At 39.3% G+C, this 22,870-nt stretch overlaps 1 protein-coding gene across 3 annotated transcripts in view; it reads right to left on the reverse strand.

The window, feature by feature from the left end:
- The window catches only part of LOC105474026 (SLIT-ROBO Rho GTPase activating protein 1), a 303,892-nt gene that overhangs the window by 192,152 nt on the left and 88,870 nt on the right, over positions 1-22,870 (reverse strand). The window lies entirely within an intron of this gene.

Genomic DNA, 22,870 nt, shown 5'->3' on the forward strand with positions numbered 1-22,870 from the left:
GAAAGAGACTCTGCATCAAAAAAAAACAAAAAACAAAAAACAAAAGTTTTAAATGGCATGGACCAGCCCATTCACAAACATGAATTAAGCACTTACTCAGATAAGACACCTGAGGTAAAGTAAGGGTATGAATGAATCCCTTCCTGTTCTTTAGGACCCCACCTAATTACCAAAAAAAAAAAAAAAAAAAAAAAAAAAAAAAAAAATCAATCAGAAAATCGTCATACAATACATAGGTGCTGACATAGCAACAAGTAGAAAATTGTTAAGAAAACACTAATGTGGGGCAGCTAATGCATAATGGGGGTGGGGTGGGGTGGAGTGGGGGACTCAGGACGGGAAATACAGGTAGGCTTTTCCAGAAGAGAAGACACTGTGTAAGGAGAAAAGGTCACTGTTTGAAATGATCAATGCCAGGCAAGGCTTCCAACACGTCTCAAATGTTTCTGCTCCATTTAGAGAATGTCAACAATTCTATGGAATGCAAAGGTTTATACAGATTTTTATCACCTTCTTGAAAACTCAAAGACTTTGGTTAAGATGGTGGGCTCTGGGATGAAAGAAGGGCACAGAGGGACACAGAAAGAGGTAAACCTGTCTCGGATTAACAGGATGCTGCCCCACAGTGCCACTCTGAAAGAAAGCCACAAGCATGTCACGAGCTGGAGAGAAGGGCCCACCTGGACACCACGTGCAGCATGTTAAAGCCATCATCCTGCCAGAAACAGAGATGGACTCTAATAAAAGCAAAAAAGAAAGAGTTGAGTAACAAAAAGCACAAAAGGTTTGTGGTATTTGCGCAATTCCTTATGGAGGGAGAAGTCAGAAAGAAAACCACACTCCTGGTGCAGGGACTTAGCAAAGAATAAATCTCCCAAGATGAGGATTACTAGTGAGCAAGAACTGTCTAGTTCTCTGAGGTTTTGGATATCTAAAACCCTCTCTCTCTGAAGATGCTTTCTAAAAAGGTATGTGGAGGCTGGGGGCTGTCAGAAAGGAGGAAGGTTATTAGGTTGAGGGCTTTATTCCTCTCCTTCTTTGAGAAGATATGTCTTTCAATAAGAAGTTTATTCACATTCTAGCCAGTTGCAAAACAGGATTGAGAGCCAAGTTCCTATTGCCAAAGTTCACTCTTCAAACCGGCAGCCTGAGGTCTGATAACCAGTTAAAATGCTCAACACAATCACTGCCTTTTGGTGGAAAACAGAGGCTGCATTGTTTAGAGATACATTTTCATGTTTAACTCTTCTAGAATTATGAAATTCAAAACAAGAGCTATTAGGTTCAATCAGTATCAAAGAAGGGAATTTTTGTGTGTATTAGTTTGGATTCCTTTCTTATTTTTTTCTCCAAAGAATCATTAATTGGATTCCTCTGGTAATGGTCAGAAAAGTAAGTTGTCAGTAATGATGAGTACTCACAAACTGAAGAGCTGCTTCAAAGTTATAAAATTCCACATATGCATTCTATCGCATTTCTACAATACGTTGTATCCTTAAAAATAAAAATGTCTCTTTGGGAGGCCAAGGTAGGTGGATCACGAGGTCAGGAGATCATCCTGGCTAACACAGTGAAACCCCGTCTCTACTAAAAATACAAAAAAAATTTGCTGGGCCTGGTGGTGGGCGCCTGTAGTCCCAGCTACTCGGAAGGCTGAGGCAGGAGAACAGCGTGAACCCAGGAGGCAGAGCTTGCAGTGAGCTGAGATTGCGCCACTGCACTCCAGCCTAGGCGACAGAGCAAGACTCCGCCTCAAAAAAAAATTAATAAATAAAAAATAAATATGTCTGATCCAAGACACTAAGTTTTTCAAAGACCAATGACAAAAAAAAAAAAGTTGTGACTCAGCAGCTATCATATAATTAAAGGGTACTTATAAAAGAGGAGGTGAGGAAAATATTCTTCATTTGCACCAGAGATATATTCTCTTATTTGGTATATATATATATATGGAAATTATATAGGCTATGTGTATCTATTCCTTCTGCAAACACAAGTAAAATGCCTGCCACATATAAGGCACTATACCGGGAAGGAAACTATGTTTATATAAAAACAGGTACAACATGGCTAGTATCCTTGGGTACTTCCAATCTTGTGGGAAATATGAAATATAAAGTGTCCTAAGTTATAAAAACATAGGAGAAGTGACCATATTTCCACTGTATCAAGAAGGAAGGTAGGAATGGGATATCCCTAGACAAAGATGACTGTGTCCCTGACACTGGACTGTGGGAGACACTGGCATCCCTGCTGAGCAGATTATTCTGCGGGTAATGAGAAGCCAGGGATTATTTTTGTTAAGAGGAAAAAAACAATATGGCCAGGAGTGTTCTTCAGGGAGGTTTTTCTCAATTCATGACAGGAAGGGAGACTGGATGGGAAGAACAGTTAAGAAGCCAGTCAACTCATCAAAATTAGAAGTAATTAAGGCCAAAAGTAGGATGGTGACAATGGTAACTAAAGGAGAAAATGGAACCCAGGTCTTCTCCACTGTTGCTTTAACATGATAAAGACTTCCATTTTATTATGCATTTTTGGGCAAAAGAAAGCTGGTGATATTTCCGCTTGACATAATTCCTTATATTGCTAAGGTGATATCTGCAGAATAAAGTAGAAAAACTGTTAGATTATACCAGTAGATGAAAAAAAAGTCATTTGACAAAATTCAAATCCATGCATGAAAAAAAAAAAAAAAACTGTTGGCAAAGCAAGAATAGAAGGAAACTTCCTCATGGTGATGATGGGGATGTATGAAAAACCTAGAGCTAATACTATTCTTAATGGTAAAAGACAATAAATTTATTCCCTGAGATTAGGATCTCTTCTCATTCACACTGGTTTTTATTCCACATTGAACTAGAGGTTGTGGTCAGTGCAATGAGCTAATTCTAAAACTAATGGGAAAATATTAAAGACCTTGAACAGCCAACACTTTTGAGAAAGATTAAAAAGTTGAAGGATTTATATACTACCTGATTTCAAGACTTATTTTGAAGCTACAGAATCAATAAAGTGTGGTCTCAGCATAAAGAGAGGCATACAGATCAATGCAGCAGAATAGAATCTAGAAAGAGATCCACACATATATAGTCAATTGACTTTTGAAAAAGGTTTAACAGGTAAAGGGAAGTCTTTTCAATGAATAGTTCTAGAGCAACAGGTATCCACATATTTAAAAAATTAAACCCTTTCCTAACACCATAAACCAAAATTAACTCAAAATGGGGCACAGACATAAATGTAAGAGCTAAAACATAAAACTTTTAGAAGAAAACATAGGAGAAAAATTTTAGTAAACTTGAGCTAGGAAAATGCAAATTAAGCCACAATAAGATACCAATACACAGTCACTAGACTGCCTAAAATTTAAGACCCACGATACCAAATGTTGGTGAAGAAGTAGAGCAAATGTAACTCTCATCAACATCTGGTGAAACTGTAAAATGGTACTATCACTTTGGAAAACAGTTTGGCAGTTTCTTATAAATTTAAATACAGACCTACCATGTGATCTGGCCATTCTATTCCTAAGTACCTAAGAGAAATCAAAGAGAATGTCCACATAATGACTTGTACTCAAATGTGCATAGCACTTTTATTTGTAGTGGTTAAAAATGAAAACAATTGAAATGTCCACCAACTAGGTCAATGGAAAAGCAATCTGAGATATATAAATCACAATGGAAAATGATTTAACTATAAAAAGAAACTATATGTACAGCAACATGAGTCAAAAAAAATCTTTGGTAAGTAAAAGAAGCCAGACTGTCCCCCCGAAAAAAGAGTACTTACTGTATGATTCCATTTATATAAAATTCTAGAAAATACAAACTAAGCCGGGCAAAATAGCTCACGTCTGTAATCCCAGAACTTTGGGAAGCCGAGGCAGGCGGATCTCGAGGTCAGGAGTTTGAGACCAGCCTGGCCAGCATGGTGAAATCCCGTCTCTACTAAAAATACAAAAAATTAGCCAGGCATGGTGGTGCATGTCTGTGGTCCCAGCTACCTGGGAGGCTGAGGCAGGAGAATTGCTTGAACCCGGCAGGCAGAGGATGCAGTGAGCCAAGATCGCACCACTGCACTCCATCCTGGGTGACAGAGTGAGACTCTGTCAAAAAAAAGGAAAGAAAGAAAAAGAAAAAAAGAAAAGAAAATACAAACTAACCAGCAAGAGAAAGCAGGTCAGTAGTTGCCTGGGGAGAATGGAGCTGGGAGGGACAGAAGGAAGGATTACAAAGGCTACAAAGGGGCATGGTAAAATTTAGGAGTGGTGGTAATAGAAATGTTCACTACCTTAGTGGTTTCATAGGTGTACACATATGTCCAAACTCATCAAGTTGTACATTTTAAATATGTAAAGTTTAAGGTCAATTATACCTCCATAAAACTGTAAAAAGGAAAAAAAAAGAAGCCGTTCATAAATCCAAATAGATATAATTAAGGCCAAAATTAGGATGGTGACAATGGTAACATAAAGGAGAAAACAAAAACCAGATCTTCCCCATTATTTTGTTGGCTTGTTTCTTGTTCATTAGAAAGACCTCCATTTCATAATGCAGTGTAGAGAAAAAGAACACTGAGGAGATATTTTCAGTTGAATAAGCTGAATATTGTCAAGGTGATTTCTGCAAGAAACAGCTGAAGATCCTGAAAAGATCAGGGTATGTGTGGGTGAACCAGGTAGGAAGGTATGTGTGGGTGGGTGAACCAGATAGGAAGGTATGTGTGGGTGAACCAGGTAGGAAGGTAAGTGTGGGTGAACCAGGTAGAAAGATGTTGCAGAGGATGCTGCAGTCCTACCCAGAGCACTGCTCCGGGACTGAAGTAATCAGTCTTCTAGATGCCAACAGTGTTGGCTGTGAATGGCTCATAGCTGAGTCCCTCCCCAGTAATGGTCCTTGGCTAAAAAAAGCCACTTCACCCAAGATTCTGCTCCCTTGCTGGGGCCATCTCAGTTCCAGAGCTCCTCTGTGGTATTAACTCAAGCCTTGGATAATAACAACCAAACCCATCAAAATAAGTGTGTGTGTACGACAGTGACAGTATCCTACAACATTTAGACATCCCTAAAGTAACAATGCGGTTATAAACACCTTGGAGTTGTGGAATCCATAAGATAAGTTCTTCAAGATGTGGGAGCAGTAAGAGTACTGGGGAGAAGATGGCTGTTAGGAATGTACCTAAAGTGGGAGTTGAACAATGAGAACACATGGACACAGGAAGGGGAGCATCACATACTGGAGTCTATTGAGGGGTAGGGGGCTAGGGGAGGGATAGCATTAGGAGAAATACCTAATGTAGAAGACGGGTTGATGGGTGCAGCAAACCATTATAGCATGTGTATACCTATGTAACAAACCTGCACGTTCTGCACATGTATCCCAAAACTTAATTAAAAAAAAAAACAAAACACAGAAAGACAACAGAGGGAAGGGAGAAAGACAGAAGCCTTTGGCCCTAAGAAGAATCATTCATGAACATTAATGGCAAGAAGGAGTTAAAAGTAAAAGTGCTGAGTCCACATTTCTGCTGTCTGTCTTGTTGGGGAAGGGTGGGCAGAAAGAGGATGTCAAAATGATAGGAAGAGCTGTATTTGTTTTGTTTCCTGGGGCTTGGGGGATGCTTCCTGTGGGCTCTGCCAGGAAGTCATCTTTTCTGCCTGAATAATTGGATTTCATGAGAAGCAGATCAGTGGCTCCCATCCATGTCACTGCACAGTCAGAGAGGGTGGGAGGCAGAGCAGCCTACCTAGGAAGCGACGCTTGCTGCCCCGGGTGGGGTGACAGCAGTCCAAGGGTGAAGGAGCTAGCAGGGCACTTTGTGTCTCACTGTGTAGCATGCATCTGGGTTCCTGTCTGGCTACAAAGTGAACCTTCCCTTCCCAAAGCTGTTCTGGGAGCTTTTATGGGAGTGATGGAATGCTTTTCCCACTGGGTTATTTCTTCTCTGCAGTATCAAAGGCAACCTTGGACCTCAGCTGTATGTCCAGTGTGGCATGTTTGTGAGTGGAGCAAACCTGTTTACATAGCAAAAGCTTTCACATCTACTACTGTTCTGGTGGCCCAACTGTGCAGGAGGGGTAGAAGCAAAGGGCAGTCAAAAGCCCTGGCTCTAAAGCTGATAGAGACTGAATGTGTGTCCCCCTCCAAATCTATAGGTTAAATCTTAATGCCCAATGTGATAATATTTGGAGGTGGGGCCTTTGGTAGGTGATTGGGTCATGAGGCATTAGTGCCCCAGGGAGCTCCCTCACCCCTTCTGTCATGCAAGGTTGAGAAGATGACCAGAAGGTGGGCCCTTAGTAGGCATTGAATCTGCCTTGATCTTGGACTTCCCAGCCTCCAGAACTGTGAGATATAAACTTCTGTTGTTTATAAGCCCCTCAATCTATGGTAGTTTGTCATAGCAGCCCAAACTGACTAAGATAAAACCCAAGCTTTGCCACTTACTATTGTACAACCTTGACACCTGACAAATTACATAATCTTCTGGGCTTCAGTTTCCTCAACTATAAAATGAGGATGACAGCACCTTCCTGAAAAGAGTTATGAGTATCTGAGGCAATGTGCCCCCAACACATGGTTGGCCATTACCAAATGAGACAAATGCTTGCTACCCATTCCCCCTTACTAGCTGAGCTTAACCTCAGGACCTAACATATGCATATACATTCAATTGCCAAAGGGCTACATATCTTTATTTACATTATGTGAACTCTCTGTACTGGTATTTTTACTGAATTATAATTTAATATATATTCTTGGATTTTCTGAAGGTAGATTTTAAAAATGTATTCATCTCATACCTTTCATAGGCTTTCTCCCTATGGTTTCATATTCCAGCCATGTACTGTTGACGCCTAAAAAAATCACCTAAATGTTGATTGGCCCAGATCTCTCTGCCCAACTGCAGATCTGTATGCCCCATGGCCCACTGCATACCTCCATTCTTGATGTCTTTAGGCAACTCAAATTTAACATATTGCAAACCAATGACCTTTGCCCACCTCCAATCCCCATAAACTTACTCCTCTTCATTTTCTTATACCCGTAGAAAAGAAACAGGCTTTTTAGTTGTTAAAAGCCTGTACCCAAGAGCCAGTCAGCCTTACTTGGGTTCAAATCTCTTACCACTTACAAGCCATGTAACCTTGGAAAAATTATTTAACTTCCCCTCGCCTCAATTTCTTTAAGTGTAAAAAGCAGAATAATTAACAGTACCAATAAGATGTATAGGAATTAACATGCTAATGCCTGTATACACTTGGATGGGGACCTGGCAGAGCTAAGAGCTCAATGAATGTTATTGTTACTATTAACTCACTCCGTGGAATATAAAAAGATTTCTCTTTGATGGTAGAAACCATATATTTCTTATTCTCCGTTGTATGATCAGTTCCTGGCACAGTGCCTTGCACATATTAGATGTTCATTATATTTTTTAACTGAGAGAAAATTTCTGCAGCTTATTATAAAATTACTATGAAGAGACTGTCAATATTTTGTTCCTTGAATGACCGTTAATACAGAAATATGTACTAAGAAAAAAAATACTGTTTCTCCTGGTACGCTGGCATACTTTCCTCTATCAGATAACAGGTGATGTACAACTCATTGCATTTCCCTTTCTGAAACTTTCGAGAAAGATACAAACTTGGGATTAATTTGTAGTAGCCAGACTTAGCCTAGACTTCCTGGCACCTATTACTTTGAAGAGCCCCTTTTCTTATTTTAATGAAAATTGGCTAAAGAAATTTTAGATGTATTCATTTATTTTTAAAAAACCTATCTATATATTTAGTGAGCACTTTTTAATGTTAAGCATTGTGCTAAGAACAATAACGAATTGTTATTGTTATTGCTAAACAAAAGAAAGCGTCTGTACTAGGAGATGGCACTGGGAGAAGAAATGGATGGAAGGCAGGAGTAGGATAGAGGACAGGAAAGAGGCCAGGCTCAGAAAAGAAAGAAAAAAGCAGCAGAAGCAAAGTGGACTCACTAAGTGGCTAGTGTCTGTGATGGTTAATAATGGCTCATTATGCTTGCTGAACAACTACAACACTGATCATAAAGTGGAAAAAACTCTTCTGAAGATCTAGGCCAGTGGAGGCACCCTGCAGAATCCCTGGGCCCAACTAGGACTGAAAGAGAACAACAGCCTATCAGCAGAAATCTGAAGCAATGAACAAGAAAAAAGAACGTCATCTTACCTAACAAAGTGTACCAAATCTTCCAAATAATTTAGGATGGGTTGCAATAAAGGGTAATAAACATATTTTAATTCACAATTACATCATTCATTTAGACATACTGTGTATGTCATTATATGCATATGGCTAATTTAGTTACATAGAAAGTCTACCTATAAGTCTTACTGTGTATAGTTATTCTCAAGTGGGTACTTTCTGTTTAATTAAAGAACTACAATAAGGTATTTTTCTTAGAGCACAAATGACCATGTTGAGGACTGCTAGAATTACAATGATGCCTGTAGAGAAATTTTTCAACAAGACTACCTTTATCTCCTCATCCTTTAGTACACATAGAGGGAGCTGAGAGGGAGAGAGTTTTACAGAATTGATAGAGTGATCATAAAAGCACAGAATGGTAGGTGCTTCCTTCAAAGGAGTTCCCCTCAGAAGGAAGCACACACTTCCTCTTATTTTAAACAGAATTCTAACACACTCAGGATCTGATTTCCAAACCTGTAGTGGAAATAAGTTAAATGTAGAAAGAGTCAAGAAGTGCCAACAAGGAAGGATAATGTGATAATACATATCCTAAGAAAAGCAGACAGAAGAACTAAAAATATCACAGCCAGGTAGGGTCATTCTACTCAACAGAATCCAGGCTCATTGACATCATTATATCAGAGAACAGGGTTAAATTATTTTCAGCAAAGTTTAAGATATCAGTCAAGGAAATGCTAGAAATACGTTAGAAAAAGGCTTTCCACTCAAAGGATCAAGTCCTTTTTTTTTTTTCCCTAACTGGCACGTTAGGAGGAGGAGCTGTAAGTCCTTTTTCAAAACACTTGGCTACATTGAGATTTTTCAAAAAATGTTCACACATTTTACTGTTAAGAGACAGCTTCGGTGAAACCCAAGTGAACTTCTAAAATAAAATCCCAATTACAATTTTAGAAAAAACCACCAGCTTCACCTCTTACGTATGCAGCCTATTGTATTAACTGCAGATCAAATGGATCACAGACATTCTCAAGATACATCACTAGTTGAGCTGACGTCAAATTCAATGGACCTGACTGATATTTTTTAACCACAAAAAAAAAAAACAAAAAAAAAAACCAAAAAAAACAAAACCCATCCTATCATCCAGGTTTCCACTTAGAAGAAGATAATTAGTTCATTTTTTGGCATAATGACAAGACCTAACAGCCATTCCTTTTTTAAATTCAAACAGAAGGACAAGGGATTACAGTTAATCTTGGCAGTTGTATCAAACTGCAAAAGCGCAACAGTAGGAGAGAAAAGGTTTTTGGGGGAAAGAAAGCTGACTAATTTAATATATATTTATCAGGCATTAATGTTACCTCAAATATCTTATTTACCACAATGAATGTATTTTTCATAGACCAGCAACACTAAACGATGCCAAACATCACTTCCATTCAGAAGCCATTAAGTTTCTGACACTCAGTCTCTAGAGAACACCCAGAAGAAACAATCCCAGCTCTCATCTAGAGTACAACTGCCTTTATCAGGCCGCGGGAAGGTAATGTACAACTGTGGCAATGATAAGCAGCTACTTGTTTTTAGGCGGCCTCCACTGTCCATATGCCGATGATGCATAATTCATAGGAGATGCCACATGCCGCCTGAGGCAGGTGCCCTTGGGAGCCTTCTGGTCACACTCTGAGGCATGTTGCCTCCAATGATGATAACCCTGGAATGTAAGAAACAAACGGAGGCACAAACAATTTCCCTAAATACTGTTTTTAAGCTGATAGTTAGCGGTCTGCTGAACACAGAATACAATTAAGAACAATTAGCCATTCAGTGGCACAACCACAGACAGTTCTCCTTGTGGCCTATATTTTAAACAAAGAGCCCAGCTTCCAGGCAGAATCCTCAACTATCCTGCAAACGAAGGAAGTATAAAAACTGCTTCCTATTTCCTGGCTGACCTCAATTCCAGGCAGCAAACCCCCACCCCCTTAACACATGGCCCATCCCCTTCCTCCCCTGACACAAACACTCCTTGATCACAGCTCTTCTGCTCAGCATTTTTTTTTTTTAAGTAGGGGAAAAGATAAGCAGTTGTATGAGAAAGACGCATTTGACATAATATCAGGTTGGGCCACAGAAAAAGGCAGGATGGAGTGGGGGATGGAAGGAGAGAAGAAGTTCAGTAGTAAGAAATGGGAGACAGAGGCCAGGCATGGTGGGTCATGCCTGTAATCCCAGCACTTTGGGAGGGCGAGGTGGGTGGATCACTTGAGCCCAGGAGTTCGAGACCAGCCTGGCCAACATGGTGAAACCCTGTCTCTACTAAAAATACAAAACTTAGCCAGGCATGGTGGTGGGCGCCTGTAATCCCAGCTACTTGGGAGGCTGAGGCAGGAGAATCGCTTGAATCCAAGAGGTAGAGGTTGCAGTGAGTCGAGATTGCGCCACTGCACTCCAGCCCAGGCAACAGAGAGAAACTCTGTCTCAAAAAAAAAAAAAAAAAAAAAAAAAGAAAAGAAAAGAAAAGGGAGAGAAAGAATGCTTCATTTCTACAAGAGAAAATGGTTAAGAGTGAAGACAGCACACTCAACTGGACTTGAGAGTTGCAGAGACTTTACAGATCTTTAGGTTCGATCTCCTCATTTCACAGAAGGGAATAAAAGTTTGGAGCCATGGAGCTACCTTCCAGGGTCATGTCAGGTGTTTATCCTAATTAGAGCTTCTCTAAGTAGCAGCACCCTTGGGAGAAAATGCTAGCTTAACACTAGGAATAATTCTTCTTCTCCTGAGAAACAACTTGTTTTTTCCTTCTTGGTTGCTGTTCACAAGCTGGTGTTTAACAGACCAGGTTTCCCTTTTCACTCAAAGGAAACCTTCACAGGCAGCCAGGGGCCCACTCCTTAACCTGCACTTCAGGCACTATGGGGTGCATTTATCTCGGTTTCCTTTCTAGCTTCCCTGGATGCCTTTTTTTTCTCCTCTTTTCTTTTGGGTCTTCCATTTAACATTTTTGTTCTTTTGTATTTTATGAATCCTTGCAAGCTCCCTTAAGCCTTTTGTGAAGCAAAAACAGTATATTACAAATACCTTATATAACACTTGCCATTCCAAGGAACATGAAATATTTTCTTTGTTCATATAGTCTCACTAGAACTTGCTGAGGAGGGAGGCTGAGTAATGTAAAGACTCCTCTACTTTACATCCTCCCATTAAGAGTCTGAGATCTGTCTTGGGATTGGTATTCTTATACTTATCTTCTCAGAATATACTTCCTCTTTAGTAAGAATTGGTCTACTAATTGACCACTCAGTGCGGAATTTTTTGTTTTCTAGACAAGGTCTTGCTCTGCAGCCCATGGTGGATCTAGTGTGCAGTGGTGTGATCACAGCTCACTGCAGCCTTGATCTCCTGGACTCAAGTGATCCTCCTGCCTCAGCCTGCCAAGTAGCTGGGACCACAGGCACAAGCCATCACACCTGGCTAATTTTTGTACTTTTTGTACAGATGGGATCTTACCACGTTGTCCAGGTTGGTCTTGAACTCCTGGGCTCAAGCCATTTTCCCACCTCAGCCTCTTGAAATGCTGTGATTACAGGTGTGTCACTGCACCCAGCTCAGATTTTTATATCAAAAAAGTATATCATGGTTTGCTCAGATTAAATTGAAAAGTATATTAGCAAACCTTATGCCTTTAAGGTCAACTTTCATTCAACTTAAAGGAATTTCAGGCTGAAAAAAAAAAAAACCCTAAAAACATTTCTCAAGAAATTTCACAAACAGTAGCAGAAGGTGCTAACATGATAAAAGTTATTGCTTCACTCTATTTCCATATGTGTGCAAACAGTATGATAATCTACCCCACCTTCCAGCTGTTTATCTATACCACACAAGGCAGCATTGTTATTTGGACAAAATTGCCTAGAAAGGAAGAAAAGAGGAACAGGGAAGGCAATCAAGTATTCTTTTCCGCTCACTTTCCTGTAAGGATGGGATCAGCTTGGGCTAAGGTAAGGGGTCTTTCTCAAACTTCAGGACACAAGCAACCTGCCAGTAAAAACCCACCATGACTCCACAGTAACAGGTGACAGGCAAGCACAACCAGACACCCTGGCAAGTCTGGAAGACTCCACCCCGAACCAGGGCGACATCTGCTCTTCCACCTTGACAAGGGCTCCTAAAAATCCCTACATAATTCATGGGACTCAAGGAGAGGTGAAATGTGAACTGGCTAAAATGTAAGCATTTACATTTAGAAGCAGAGGAGGCACCAAACCAGGCTCAGAAATACAAAAACAGGCTTTTGGTGTGGCTCTGCAGCTCCCACCTCCACTCTCCTATGCATCTCCTTGCCGTGGGCCCTCTTAGAAGGTGGTCTTCTCTGGCCACATGGACAGCTTTGGGTCCTCATCTCAGTAGAAACTGCTGAGGGTTCCTCTCTGGAGACTGTTACACATGGCTTAGTCCACACAGACAGTGTGCCAATGTGTAAAACACTCAACTTACTTTTTGGCTGACCTGGTCATCCAGGGCTGCCTGCTGCTGTGTGGGGAGATGTTGGAGATTCCAGGCCAACTGTGCCACGGGGCGCTTCTGGACACAGTGTGCTGTTTCCACACGCTGTGAAGGGGCACGCAATACCAGGAAAAAACAAAGACTCCTGATGTGGGTAAAAAGAATAAAGAATAAGAAAGAGCTGTGGCTTTGCATTTAGAGTGTACCCGTTTTATTAGTTATTAGTGAGGGAGAGCAGTTTAAGGTGAGCTCCTAGGTGTTAATATAACATGCTACACGTCTCATTAAGAAGCTACAAAAGGCCGTTTATTGTTCTCATGCTAAAGGTCCCTGTACACAGAGAAATCAAAATGTCAGGATTTTCCTGTCTTAGTCCTAAGGGAGATCAGTCTTTGAAGAGGATATCAAGCTATCCAAATTCAGCATCCCTGCTTTAATTAATCTACCATATGGGGCCCAGATGTCATAGACAAGTTGCATTTGAACTAAGTAATTCATAAAATAATACTACATTTCATTTGCGGTATGGATAATGCTAAATTATCCACATCTAAAGAGAAATGTTCTTGTGGTTTCTGGATGTCCTTTATCTCAAGTTCTATGGATTATATGTAAAATGGTACACATGTAGATATACAACTTGTCACCAAGATGAAAGGACTTTTAAAGACTCGCCTCTCTTCTTATGCTGTACAATTATGGGCCGTTGTCCGCAACATCCCAGTTTTTCCTACTACAGGAAATAACTCTAGCCTGGAATTCTTAGGTTTCTACAATCTAATTCCAACTTAATGTTTTGACTCAGTTATCACGACCAACCAATGTGCAACATCCACTAATCCCAACATGAGATTCATGTGCCAAATACTGAGCACATTTTCACTCTTTGCTGTTTTTCTTTTCTTCCCTCTCCTCTGCTTTGTATCCCTAGCTCCTAGAATGTTAACTGGGCATAGAACAGGCATTCACTCCAAACTATGAATTAAGTACCACATCTCTCCACTGATATGGCACTCTCTCATTTGAAAGAGCAGAGGGAAAACAGAAAGAATTGGAATTGGTAAATTTGGATTTGGGTCCTTAGGCAAGTAGTATCCTTTTAACTTCAGTTTCATCATCAGTATAGGGAATAATTATTTATATATTATCCACTTTGCAGAACTGTTGTTCAGATCAAAGTCAATCTTGGATATGAACAAGTTAGCAAATTGTAGAATTGATGTATCAGTGAGAGAACTTTTAGCCTAATTCAAACTGGCTTTACACAATAAGGTAATTAGTTATCTTACAAACCTGTAAGTAGAACAAAAGAAACTAGTTCACCTACGACATGCTGGCTGAACAATGGTATTGATGACTCTGGTGTCTTCTATGTCTTCACTGTACTGTCTACACTTGTCTACTGGTTCCTCTTGTGCAGCAGCTCTGGGTGTCATATGAGACCGGATAAAGTCCATAGACAATGAAGGGTCATCTCTTTTAGTGTCTACAAAAGTTCTCAGAAGCATCTGAGCACGTGTCCCCTTGCTGTCCCATAGGCCAAAACCAGGCTACATATCCAACTGTAAACCAATTTCTGATCACTGGAAAGGAACTAACGTAACTGAAGAAAATTGGGGCTCTTCCAATACAGAAAGGGACTATGCTTACGGGGGAGGCAACTTGTCTCTGATGCAATAATAACCCATAAATTTGAAATTTCATCATTATTATGGTATTATCTACTCTTCAAGCTCCAGCTCGAACCCCAGTTCCTCTACATATCCTCACTACCCAAGCCCAATCCTCTGGATTCCCGTATCTCTTACTGTACTTCTCATTTGGTACTCCCTGCACACTGTTGGGCAGTTTCTTTTTTAAAAATAGCTGTTATTATAACACTAGTAACAAATATTCACTTAAGAAAATTCAGAAATACATAAAGAAAATAAAAGTCACTCCTACTCTCATCAGAGGAGATAACCACTATTAAATTTTTGGAATATTATCTTCCACTTTTTTCCCTTTTTTCTGTTTGCGTCGGTTGATGTATGAAAGAAGAGTCTCTTTTTTGGGTATAAATATTCCTGGATTTCCCAGCTAAAATTTAAACTCACTAAGAGCTGGAATTCTCCATGCTTCTTTCCAATCTTTCATAACAGTTACAGGATCTCAAGACACTTGCTGCTTCATATTTCTGTAGATCACACAAAGAAACTTTAATCTGCTCTATTTCTTTGGGGGATTAGGAAGAAGATTAAATACAGCAACATCACAAAACATACCCAATAATTTTTCAGATATTCCTTTTTACCAATACTTATAAGAAAACTTATTAAACTTTCTGGCAATAAAATACCTAGTGATATACTGTTTTCTGTGAGTGTTATTTTTAGACCAGAAAGTATTGCGTCATTTCCTTGATATTTAGCAATTTCATTTATACTTATAATTGAAGCCATTCTACTGCTTAAAGATATGATACCAAACTATGTAGATTAAATATAATTTTAGAACGTATGATTCTCAGAAAATTCCCTTCATAAAAGATAAATTCACCAAAACTTTTGTGTAAATCAGTGTTTCTATACAACTAAGTAACATTTTCAAAGTGTTGGATTAAGTGGTTATTTGAAAAAAATAGAGCATAAATATTATAATAAAATAAATGGCCTTCGACTAATTTATCTGCCTTTTGGTCTCAGGTTTTGCCAACAGAGTTTTCTTAAATTAAGGCACAATTCCATGTGGCATAAAGCCCATGATAAATATTCCATTGCTCAGACTCTCCTTATGACTTCATGGGCTCCTTTTTATTTAAAAAAACATTTACTTTTTGAACATCTACTGTGTGCCAGGCTCTGTGCCAGCCACTGGGAATTGAGTGGTGTGGAAAAACAAAGACATACCCTGCTCTCCCGATGTTTGCAGGCTGGTGGAGAGCCAAGGGCACTAGGGGAAATTAAGGCTTTTTGTCCTAATGACAACCCCCAATGACAAAGCATCTGATTCTCGCCACCATCTTTTTGCCTTTCTATTCTCCATCTCCACTAATTAAACAGGAACAAACATGTCTACAATGAAACACAGGAGTTTAGATTAAAATAGTTACTGGGAAAAAAATGAGGTGAGGTAGGGATATTATAGAACCTCTTCAGGAAATGAATGAAAATATGTAGAATAACCTGAAAGTCCAGAGGAAAGGGCCAGGCAGGGGCTGAGATGCTTCCTCAAATTTCCTTCCACTCTTGTTAACTTATTGCAGTTAGTCTTTGAGGTATCCAGGGAATCGGTCAGTCTATAGATATTTATGGAGCAGATTGGGGCGGGGGGGGGGGGCGGTTGTGCTCAGATCCTGGAAAAATCAGAGATTATGGACCAATGAAGGCCCAACATAAGCTTGAAATAATAATGTATGAAAATAGACAAAAATATAAGAGTTGTTGCCAAGTGGGTTGTGCATACAGCAAACAATGGAGCTGTAAAAAGTTCTACGAGTTCAGAGGAAAGAAGGATTCTGATGTGCCAGGATATTCCAAGGATTTAGTGGAAGTGGTGGGATAGCTGCAGGGTTTCTTAGGATAGGTGGAATGGAGGCAGAAAGAGAGATGGGGGAAGCCACCTCCCTTGGGAGGCCAACCTAATGGGACTGACTCAAAAGCAGCTGGCAGTATGGGAATAGAGCTCAGTCAGGAGGTGAGATCCAGGTTTACTGACTTGAGAGGTAAGGGTGGAAAGATAGACAGCTGAAGCAACACGATGGATGGGCTCTCTGAGAGTTGACATGCCTTGTCAAGTGCAGAGCTTCCATGTGAGCAAGAATTAACTGACATAAGTAGGAAGAGTCTCCTCCTTGTTTTTTCAGGTTAAGGTTTTCACTCTTATGAATGTTATATCTCAGGGCCAAAGGACAATATTCCTAAGGGCTTTGGACACAACTTCTCTACTTGAAGCTTTACTTTGGCATAGAGGTTATTTTAAAGTGACAAGGATGGCTTTTTTCCTTGGATGCCTTCCCACATGTGCCAGAATTACTTATATTTATAGTAAGTGGCTTGTCCTTTTTATTAACATTGCTGTGACATCGCTGATTTCAATTTTACCTTATGCAACACTAAAAACTTCCATGAATTACCATTGGTTCACTTAAAATTTGCAAGATTGCTTCATTAAACCTGGGACTAGTTATTAAAGTTTTATGAGCTCCATGGGTTTCCTCACATTAGATTCAAGCTCTGACTGTTCAAGCTTTTTGTTCTAAATGGTTCACTTTTAGTGTACTTGTGCATCCCTTTAAAAAAGAAATGGAAAAGAAAGATAGTTCTTTTAACACTGTCCTTTAATATAGTCCCAAAATGCAGCAAGATACTTACTGTCTTTTCTCTATTTTCTAAATAGCATTTATTAGATAGAATGTTTTCAATATTCAATGCTGGTTAACCTGCTTTTTGTGTTTGTGTGTGGGTTTTTTGTTTGTTTGTTTTGGTATGCTTCTAATCTCAGCTAGGGATATGGGTTCATAGACATTAATAGTCCCCATGCCCCCAGTTTACTGAATGAAAAGTGGTTTCCTTTTCTCCATCCTTACACTTCCCCACCACATATAACCTAGGTATGCACCTGTGTATTATCCCCCTACTCATGCATTCTTTGGGTGCCAAAGAATGAACCCCTCTCCCAAAATATGCTCTCCCAAGAATGGCAAAACTACCATTCTGCCTGCAAGTAGATATGGTTCTTTTTTATTTTTATTTTTATTTTTCCCAAGACAGAGTCTCACTCCGTCGCCAGGCTGGATTGCGGTGGCATGATCTCAGCTCACTGCAACCTCCGCCTCCTGGGTTCAAGTGATTCTCCTGCTTCAGCCTCCCGAGTAGCTGGGACTATAGGTACACACCACCAAGCCCAGCTAATTTTTGTATTTTTAGTAGAGATGGGGTTTCACCATGTTGGCCAGGATGGTCTCAATCTCTTGACCTCGTGATCTGCCCATCTTGGCCTCCCAAAGTGCTGGGATTATAGGCGTGAGCCACTGCACCTGGCCTATGTATGGTTCTTTCTGGCAACAACACAGGCATATATTTGGTTGCTAAGTGATTTTCCACTTCAACCAGTCTCATATCGGAATGGAGGAAAAAATGCAAAAGGAAGTGAGCAGGGGCAAAGAATGCAGTCTCCTTTCTCTTGTATACCCAACAGAGCACAGTGCAAGCGCAATCTTAAATGCCAATGGTAAAATCAATTTCCTTGGGTCTTCTGCAGACTAGTAAACTCTTAAAATTTATCAGTGTGTTAGGTCCCTATATTTCAAGGACTTTGAAACACAATCCCAAAGATTCTTTAAGATAACTAATGTTAAAACTTTATTTACTTGTTATTATTTATTAAAAGAATTCATTCATTCATGAAAAGAACCAGTAATAAAGATTTCTCTACATGAAGGTCATGCATAACAGCAACAGATGGGAACTTAATTTCAAATTTGTATAAGGTCTGTTGGGAAATACTCATATCTGCATATTGTATTCCTTTGTATGGCCTTTTTTTGCAAATTAGGGTAAGTTTAGATGATCTAAAGACAAATCTCAAAATACTGTATGGTTAGATTAGCTCATGTGTTTGATTTGACACATTCTATTGTTTTCAAACTCAGAATCTTTCTTTTTTTTTCTTTTTTTTTGAGACAGAGTCTAGCTCTGTCGTCCAGGCTAGAGTGCAGTGGCGTAATCTCCGCTCACTGAAATCTCTGCCTCCTGGGTTCACACCATTCTCCTGTCTCATCCTCCCGAGTAGCTGGGATTACAGGCACGTGCCAACATGCTCAGCTACTTTTTTTTGTATTTTTAGTAGAGACGGGGTTTCGCTATGTTGGCCAGACTGGAGAAATTTTCTTAACATCTGCTAGTCCCTGTCTCAGTGCTTTCAGTTAAATCACATGGACAGGTAGATAATCTATCCAAACTCTTTGGACTGACAACATGCAAGGCATTCAATAATCTGTCCTTCACCTATTTTTAGGCCTAACCCTACATCATTCTATGTGCACTCAAAATTCCAGTCAAACTAGACCTGATCAGCAGGCTACATTCCAGCCCTCATTCCTTTGTCTATTCTCTTCCTCCCTTCTAGAAAATAATCCCCATGTGCATGTTAAAAGTCTTATCTACCTTGTTCTAAGGCACAACTCAAATTTCTTCTACTGTGAAAAATGTTCCTTGACTTTGAGACTTCCCCAATCAAGTATGATCGCTATTTTTCTGAACACACAACATTTTGGCCTTATTCATCTTGACAAGACCCATAGCACCTAGCATCATGTCTTGTCTAAGGTAGGCATAATGATATCTGCTGAATGAATAAATGAATAATTCTGGTGATTCAAGCAGAAAATCTCTCAAATGATATATCTTGTTCATTGCATTAACACAGTGCTTCATCCATATGTAGTAGTGTCTATTCAATAAATATTTGTTAGAAAAAGCAAAGAAAAGAGAAAAAAATTCAACTTACTGCAGAATGGCAATGTATTCAAACAGAAGTGTCATCAGTTAATTACAAGATAAAATTCTTTCCAGGGAAATTATTTCAAGTGATTAACGGTACTTTGGCTATTACCTTCTTTTGCTGAAAATAAAGGTAATTTTAATCCATTTAGAGATACAGAAACTTAGGCCCAGAGAAAAAAAGAAAAGCAGGGAAAGATGACTGGTCTCATTTCAAGTGTATTACTCCACTGTACTGTATCGCTTCTTGCTCATTAATGATGAATTTTTGAGTCAATCCAGACACAGCACGAATGTGAATCATCTGCCCAAAACTACAATAACACTACCAACATTACTTCATTATTGATGAAAAAACACATTTTAACAATTATAAAAGATTCCCTTTACATGACTGGATTTTTTCTCACTTAAAAACAAAAGGAGGGGGAGGGTGGACAAACACTTGGCTACACAAATGCACGGAGATTAAGCTGTTAGAATCATAAACCAGTCTATTAGCAACTCATTATCAGTAAGAGGCATGCAAGGATAAACAAAATTAGTTACATAAAAAGAAGCAAATTGGACATTTATGGGAAACTCATCTGGCCATATTCATCTTTTAATGTAAAAATAGCTTTGCAATAATAACCAAAAGTGTCTATTAGTCTATTGCCATATGTGGCTTTTTCATTCTTGATGCTTTTTGAATTTTTTTTTCTAATCCCAATGAGTAAGATCATCTTTTCCATTAATGCAAGCCCAAACAATTCACTCACTCACTCCCCAAAAAGTGAGGTACATTTGGTTTCTTTCTTCAGAGAAAAGAAATTGATGTAATCTATTTCTATATAATCATCAAAGATACTTATTCTTCCAGGACTGCCTGCATTCATAATTAAAAAGAGAGAAAAGTGACACCTAACATTTATAGAGCTTTGAATAGAAAGGCCAAGAGTCTCATAATTTGCATTTTGGTGTAGTGTTGCCATCTTTTAAAAGTTTCTATGTTTTATTACCTCAATTTGAGTAATGCTTGCTTTCCCCCTCAAGCACTTAAAATGCTTAATATTGCTCTCTGATAAAAGAAAAAATGATTTGAATACAAAGAGGGCTCCTTTTTTGGTTTTTCTGTTTTTTTTTTTTTAAGTAGAGATGATGTTTCACCATGTTGGCCAGGCTGGTCTCGAACTCCTGACCTCAAGTGATCTGCCCACCACAGCCTCCCAAAGTGCTGGGATTACAGGCATGAGCCACCACGCCCAGCCATGAGAGCTCCCTTTTGAGTGTTAGGATTTTCTGTTATTTCTCTGTGAAAACAAAATGAAGCAAACATCAATAATTCTTAGGAAAACGGATCTTTTGAACTAATTTACACTCCCACCAACAGTGTAAAAAGTGTTCCTATTTCTCCACAGCCTCACCAGCATCTATTGTTTCCTGACTTTTTAATAATTGCCATTCTGACTGGCGTGAGATGGTATCTCATAGTGGTTTTGATTTGCATTTCTCTGATGATCAGTGATGTTGAGCTTTTTTTCATCTATTTGTTGCCTGCATAAATGTCTTCTTTTGAGAAGCATCTGTTCATATCCTTTGCTCACAAACCTGCACATTCTGCACATATATCCCATTTTTTTAGAAAAAGAAAAAAAAGAAAAACAATGTTTTGAACTTTGTTTTGAATTATAGTTAACTATACAATTCTGAAAAGAATAGTTTACTCTAAAACAAAAAGAAAATGGATCTTTTTAGTTTTCTCTGGAAAGGTTTTTAATACTACTAGAAATGCAGCAAATACAGTTTGCCTGTTACACAGTGTCAGAATTATTGGAAACTGACTATATAATTATGATACATACCATACAGTATTACTCATGAAAACATAGTTTAAAAAAAAAACACACAAAAAACTCATGTAGGGGCTTTAAAAACACCACAATCCCCAGAAACCACCCAAAGCCAACTATATCAGAAACCCCAGGAATGGAACCCGGGTATCACTGTTTTATAAAATCTCTCCAGGTGATTCTCAGAAGCAGCTAGGAAGAGGAGCACTGAGGTGCTGTCATGAAGATCAGAGTTTTTACTTTTACATTTTATTTAACAAGAACTTAAAGAGCACTAATAATCTAACTCATTTAATTCTCGTAACAACCTTACAAGGTAGATACTAACTTCATTTATATTTGACAGATGAGAAAACTGAAACAAATACTTAGGCAATTTGCCAAAAGTCCTGGTGACAATGAATGGTAGAACCAGGATTTGCATTTGCTTCCAAATTCCAGTCTCCTGACTACCTCACCAGCCTCATTCTCCCAGAGGTAATTTACTAACAGTAAAGTACACAGACCTTAAGTGTCTGGTTCAGTGAGATTGGACAATTGTGTACACACATGTAACCAGGGGTCCCTAACCCCCAGGCCATGGATGGGTATTGGTCCATGGCCTGTTAGGAACCAGGCTGCAGAGCAGAAGGTAAGCAGCAGATGAGCCAGGGAAGCTTCATCTGTATTTACACCCATTTCCCATTGCTTATGTTACTGCCTGAGCTCTGCCTCCTGTCATATCAAAGGCACGATTAGATTCTCATAGGAGCATAGACCCTATTGTGAACTGCACATGCAAGGGATCTAAGTCGTGGGCTTCTTATGAAAATCTAATGCCTGACGATCTGTCCTCATCTCCTGTCACCCCCAGATAGAACTGTCCAGTTCCAGGAAAACAAGCTTAGGGCTCCCACTGATTCCACATTATGGTGAGATGTATAATTATTTGATTATAACGCACTTGAATCATCCTGAAACCATCCCCATCACCGCCCCCACTCCTAGTCCATGGAAAAATGATCTTCAATGAAACCAGTCTCTGGTGCCAAAAAGGTTGGGGACCACTGCATGTAACCACTACCCAAAACAAGATTGAAAACACTTTCATGGTTTTGAGCTCATCTATGTTAGGGCTTGTATGAGTAGTGTTTTCTCTCTGTCTCAACTGAGAAACAGGCCATGGTGGTATAGATATACCAGAATTTGCGTATCCAGTCACCTGTTGAAGAAGGTTTGAGTTGCTTCCAGTTTGGGCTATTGTGAATAAGGCTGCTATGAACATTTTTCTCCAAGACTTTTCGAGGATGTATGTTTTCATTTCTCTTGGTTAAATGCATAGGAGTGGAATTTCTGGATCATAGGGTAGGTATATATTTAACTTTATAAGAAAATGCCAAACAATTTTCCAAAATAGTTGTACCATTTTATACTCCCATCAGCAAAGCATACCCAGAGTGACTTTTAGGAGCAGCATGCTGCAATTTTCAAGTACATTCATCTAGAAGGAGGTGAAGTATTGAATTTGACAATAACTATTTGGCTGAAAAAGGAAAAGACAATCTCAACACCACCATCAACACTAACAAAACAGCTATTTTTCCTATAGCAGCATATCCTGAGTGGGTTCCTGAAAATACTGGTTCTGTTACACATCAAGGCAGGCAAAACAAAGGGGCAAAAACCACTATATATACAGTATACCCCTCACTTGAAGAGTCACAATGCATTCTAGCATACTGAATGCACGTTGGCTCTGAGAAGTCCTATTGTAAGAATCAGTAAGGGAATTAGTAAACTGACAAACCACATTTAACCTAGCTGTTCTCAAGGGTTCTTAGTTCCCTCAAATAAGAAATTATTTGAGGAAAATT

Source organism: Macaca nemestrina, chromosome 10, assembly GCF_043159975.1.
Source record: "Macaca nemestrina isolate mMacNem1 chromosome 10, mMacNem.hap1, whole genome shotgun sequence".
NCBI classification, from domain to species: domain Eukaryota; kingdom Metazoa; phylum Chordata; class Mammalia; order Primates; family Cercopithecidae; genus Macaca; species Macaca nemestrina.